The sequence below is a fragment of the Neurospora tetrasperma genome (assembly GCF_000213175.1).
Source record: "Neurospora tetrasperma FGSC 2508 unplaced genomic scaffold NEUTE1scaffold_81, whole genome shotgun sequence".
Lineage (NCBI taxonomy): Eukaryota > Fungi > Ascomycota > Sordariomycetes > Sordariales > Sordariaceae > Neurospora > Neurospora tetrasperma.
The window spans coordinates 5861481-5868090 of NW_009799179.1; positions in this window are offsets into that span (position 1 = coordinate 5861481).

Sequence of the window (6610 nt, forward strand, 5' to 3'; positions counted from 1 at the left end):
TCTATTGATTATTTCTTTTAAATTAAGAAGTATAAGGGATATTACAGCCTTGAGTTTCTAAAATATATAGATTGTACTAGTAATTATCCGGATTATAAATTCTATTGAATAGTTTATTCGGTTATTTATCTAGCCCTCTGGTAGGAAGTTGAACTCTTCAGCTACCTATATAAATCTTTTAATTATAAAAGTTTCAAAGATTTTTTTAATATTATTAAGTAGTAATATAGGCCTCTATACGTCTATTAGCTTTTATTAGGTAACGCGCTTTCTAAACTTTTTAAAGATAATTACTTTTATATTCTTAAATTATTATAGATAATATTCGAATTGGAGGTTGGCGGACGCTAAGTACGTTATTACTTATTTGAATAATTATTTATATAATTTTAGAAATTTATTCAAATACTAATTAACGTTTAGGGCTTTATTAAATATTATCTGGGAGAAGACGTCCTAAACGTCCTTTTTAATAATTAGTTTATTAATAATTATTAGGTTAATACTTTTTATTAGTTTGATTTAATCCGGTAAATAATTTATTAGAACTTTTACTTTTAGAAAAAAGCGGTCGGTAAGGATTTCGGTTTTGTTATTATAGTTTCAAATTTCTATTACCCCTTTGTAAGTTTGAAGGGCTAGTAATTTGGGCGGATTTATTAGCTAGTAATTTTAGGTCCGGGTTTATTTTTTTAGAAGCTAGAGTCGATTTAGGTTCTTTAAGGCTTCGGCGATACCTTTATATTATATTACCTATTATATTCTTACCATAATCCTCTTTTTTTTTCATAATTATTTTCATAAATTTCTTTTAATTCAATAGCATCTAATATTTAAATTATATTTAATATTTCTACTACGCTTTCTTTATCGCTGTTTTATATTTTAATATTTATTAATTTACTTTCCTCCCCTAACCTTTCTTCTAGTATAGGATATATTCTTCTATAATATTAATAAGTTCTTTATTGAACTTGTAAAAACTTTATTTAAATTCCTCTATTATATTAATCTTTTCTAGAATTGAAATTCGTTTTTCCGCTACTTCTTTTACTTTTACTATATTTATAAAATTCTAACTATAATCTCCTTTTTTTTTACTTTCCTATTCCTTTTACCTATTTGGATTTAAATTTTTTAAAGGTAGTAGTACGAGCCAGTTTATTCATACTATTACGTTCCCTAGTATTCAACCTTAATTCTAAGTAATAATTATATATAATTAATTATTTCATTCTTTTTACTTTATATTACGTTACTAAGCTTCGTTAATTTATTATAGGAAGTAAGTAAATTTAAATTCTAATATTATATTTATATAAGGAGGTATATATCCTCCAAGTTAATCCTATTCTCTAAATCCTAATTGGAATAATAGAGGTTAAAATCTTTAATAGTAATTTAATTTCCTATCGGGAGTCCGATCTCAAAGAATTCGAAGAGCGGAAACCCCTATTAGTACTTTAATATTCCTTACATTAAAATAGGAGAATAGATAGAATAAATCGTTGTTAAATCTCTTAAACTTTTTAATATTATTATAGTTTAGTCCTTCCTAATCTGGAAATTAAAGTCTCTTAAATTTTATTTTTTATTTATATATATTATTACCCTTCCTATTTCTAAATAATCGACCCCGAAATATCTCCTACCCCTAGGATAATAAATATCCTTATTTAAATCTTTACCCGGCTCTTAGATTGCTATAATATTAGAAATTTCCTTTTATTCGAGTAGAAGTTTCCCTCTTTTATATGACTTCCCTATATTCTAATAGAGTATTTTTAATTAGATTATTAATTACCCTAAAATAAAGTTCCTTTTAATTCTATAATAAAAAACAAAAGTATTACGTTCTTTAGAAGGGCTATAATTGTATAGGTGCTATTACTACTACGTAATTAATTCCCCCCTATATTTTACGAATATAGGTAGTATATATTTATTAGGCTTTATAGGGTTAAAGGTTTCAGTTAGAAGGTTGGGCTAATAGTTTTCATTAACCGCCCTCTTTTTACGCTTCCTCCGAATTATTTCTCTAAGGTAATAATAATATAGGAATTAGGAAGGGCGTCCGGAAGGACACCTTCGTTTATAATTTTTTTTATTAGCTTTAATACCTTTCTAATTAGGTTTTTATAGGGGGCGAATACTTATAGCCTTTTAATATATATAATAGACGCTTTTATAATAACTTTCTAGAAAAGGGGATATTCCTTTCAATTATAAGTAAAATACCCTTTCTTTTTATACGGTTTATAATAAACAAGTAACTTATTTTTATTAGAAGGATAATTTATTTTATTAAAGCAATCTCTTTTATATTTAATTCCGCTATAATAGGCGTCAAAATCTTTTTTAATAGAATTTCGCTATATATTTAATCCCTTAGTATTTATAGTATTATTAAACATTATTTGAAATTTAGAATAGTTCGTAAGGGTATATACTACTATTTTAGAGGAAGAGGTTATTTTAAAGGAAATATATTACTATTAATATAGCGATTCTATTAGGAATAGGCTTTTATTCTCTCCGTTCCTTCTCTTCTAAGGCCGAATGCTAATAATAATTGCCTCTTTATTTTCATCCTTCGCTATTGTAACGGGTCTACTAGAGTATTGCACAGCGAGCAGTCGTGTATAGTTGAAATGCTATATTTAATAAAGAGAGTAAGAGAGAAGACTGCACCAGAAGGGTACAGTCGAAAGAAGGTTTTATAGTCGGACGTACGGGCTAGGTAAATATGTGGATCTGACTAATCAGGAGGCTCGCATCCTTATCGATACAACCCATCCCGTCTTAGTAGACTTAACAAAGCCGAATCTTAATCCAAAGCGCTAGCCCTATAATATTACCCCCCTACTCCCCCTTGGGGAGCGCGCTCCACTATATTAGAAAAGACTATCTACACCGCTAAATATACGAAGAATAACTAAAATCCCTCACAACTACTCCTAGCCAAATACCTAACTAAATAAATATGAATAACAATACTAGAAAAGAAAAATCTCCCTATTTAAACCCCCAAACAGATGCTACACAATCACCTACTCCCTACCCGAATCGGTATTATTACCCTTATAGAGCTATACCCTGGTTGAGGTACTAAAACTAAATTAGGGGATATTTCTAAATTTTACCTATTTAGGGACCGTTTACCGTACTACTTTAATAATCTGTAGTAGAAATAATCAAAATTAAGGTTATTATTTAATACTTTATATCGCTCTACTTTTGTTATTAATAAGAGCTACTATTAAATAAATTTGCTATACCTCTCGCTAGAGGCGGCTCTAATAATCCTTATACTTATAAAATATTATACTTACTACCCTTTAACGATTATATATTACAGTAAATATTAATATCCAACTAACTATATATAGAGGAGTATAATTTAAGGATTTACTATACTGCTAGTATAAAAATAGATTAATACTTCTTACGCTATAGCCTCGCCTCTTCTAATTACTAAAGATTCCTCCTTTTAAATCTCTAATTAATATTCCTTCCACCGTAGTTTTATTAAGGTTGACTATTAATCTTTACTTAGTCCGAATCTTCCTCTTCTTTTAAATCGACGTTATTATAACCGTTTAAACCCCCTCTAAATAGCAATTAAACTATATTTATCTTTATAAATAATTGTAAGTACTTTTTAAATTAGTACAATCTACTACTACAATTAATATATTTACCTTCCTTCTTCTATTTATTCTTCTATTTTTAAAAGACCTCTCTACTCCCCTTTATCTTTATTAGTATAGTATAATTAATAGAAATATTTATAGGATTACTAGCATTATTATTATTAACTAATTACTTCGAATTTAAAATTGAAGTGAAAAGAAAAGAATTATTATTAAAACGGCGAAGGTAATTTAATAATAAAGAATATTACTTAAATACGTTAGTTCGGTCAGAGAACAATTATTTCTAATTATTATTTAAAGTAGTAGTAAGTTAGTTAATTTTAACTACTTTTAACTAAGAATTAATATAGGTATAGTAAAGTATCTCTTCAAATCGAATAAAGAAAATTATTATTAATTCGCCTAACTTCTAACGAAGTCGGTAAAGTTCTTAACTAGCCCTTCTAACCGCATTAGGGTTACTATATATAAGTTTAAGCTTTTTAATAAATTTTTAGGGAAATCGAAGTGAAGTAGCGAAAGCGACGAGCAACTTCTTAATAATAAGCGATAAGTAAGCGAATAGGTAGTAGAATTATACTTCTATATTACTAATAGCGGATTTATTTATATACAATTTAACTTACATATTTAAAAACTAAGTTTCGAATTCTTTCTTACTCCCTAAGAACTTCTCGAACTAAAAAAGTACCTACTTCTACGCAACGGCGGCGGGCCTTGAAATAACCTCGGTTAATAACGTTTGGAAGGCGGTTGTAAATTACTATAAACATTCTTAGGGGTCCTAAGATTAAGGGATCGCGGGGAAGGCGGTCGGCATTATTATTATAGATAGGGGGAATTGCTAAAGGACGAAAGCGACGGGAGGGAGACTCTTTAAGTGTACCTGTGAAAGAACAATAACGGTATTGCTTAAAAAGAGGGTCAAATATAACGTAACGGGTCTGTTAGAGTATTGTACAACGAGTAGTCGTATGTGGTTAAAATATTATATTTAATAAAGAGAGTAAGAGAGAAGACTGTACTAGAAGGGTGCAATCGAAAGAAGGTTTTATAATCGGGCGCACGGGCTAGGCAAATATATGGATTCGACTAATTAGGAGGCTCGCATCCTTATCAATACGACCCATCCCGTCTTAGTAGACTTAGTAAAGCCGAGTTTTAATCCAGGGCGCTAGCCCTATAATAGTTATATTTATTAGAACTTCCAATATAGTAAAATTATTAATATTATCCTAGAGTACGCCTTAAATCAAAATGTTTATAATATTTATAGTAATAAAAGTATCCTTACTAAAGATTTTCTTAACCTACGTTTAATACTATTAATATTAATTATACGTAGATTATTAAATATAATTATATAATTTTTCGTTATTAATATTCTAATAGCCGTTCGGATTATTAAATTTGATTTTTTTAGCCGAGGGTTATTAATATAACCGTCTTCGTATTTTTATTTATATTATAGGGCTGGCGCCCGGATCATAGACTCTAGTCTCTAGAACCAGAGCTATCGTTAGCTATAGTAGCGCAGAGCGCGCAGCCCTGATAAAAACCTTTTAACGCCAGTAGATCCGCATTTTAAATAGACTTTTCCTTCTTTATAGAACCTTAATTAAACTATACGATTAGTACCCGTATTAACCGTACTATCTTCGTTATATTAGATATTATTAATCTAATAGAACTAATAAATTAAAATATACTACCATTATAGTAGTAAGGGTAGTAGTACGCTATATTAAACGTAGAAGAAGAAGTGTAATAGGCCGAAGCTTAGCGAATAAAGAGAGAGAGGGACGATTTTATTAAAAGTATATTTACGAATATAACGTTCGTCGACGCTATTAGAACTGCTATTAGTACATCGCTTACAATTTAAAGAATATAAGGCAATCCCTAAGCGTTCGTTTAAGCGATTACCTATATAGTTATTATTACCTTTAATATTATAATTAATATTATTTAAGAAGCTGCCCTTATTACTACTCTTAATATTAAATGTAAAAATATCCGGTAGCTAAAATAGGACGGATTTACTTTAACCTTTTCTTTATTCCTTATGTAATTACGCTTTATATACGAAGAAAAGAGAATAATTAGAATAATTTCTAATAATAAATTAGAATAGCTAATACTATTTAATACGCTCCTTAATAATAAAATAATTAAAGTAGAGGCTTTTCAATACTATAGTTACATTAACGATTCTTACTAACCTATTAATTAATTTAATTACTTAAAATTATTTTTTAGTAATAAGAATATGAAGTAGTTTGTATTAATTTGTTTATAAATTGTTTATTAATGTAAGAATTAGAATTTCGCTAATTTCTTCCCGGTTTTTAAAAAGAACCTAACGAAGGTAAGAGGTCTAATATAGGAAGACGAATTCCGACTCGCCTAATTAAATACCTCTATATTTAATACTCTATACAATTAATTAATTTTAGTCTATATATTTAGGATTTATAACTAATATATAAAATATTTAAAAGATATTATCTAATAGTTCGAAATAAACCGAACCTTCCGTAAACTTAGTGGGAGTAATAAGGGGGCCGCTAACCGCTATTAGAAATCTTTCCTCCAACGAGAATAAATTATAGATTTACTTTTAAAATATATTAACGGCGATATACTTATAGCAATAGGCGCTACTAAAATTAAGAGCGAAAATTATAATAAGGACGCTAAATATATTAAATAAGTCTTTTAAAAGAAATATAATAAATAACGTTTAGCTGGACTTTATTTATATTATAAGGCTAGCGGGTATATAATTAACGGTTATATATATAAACCGGCCTAGCGTTCTAATAGTATTAATATTAGAATTACTAAATTTTAAATCGAACTATTATTGGAAAATACTAAAGATTTTTCCCCGGAGGGGTTGGAAAAAGAATAGCTCCTATACAAAGCCGGGTATAAGAATAAATAAGAGTATT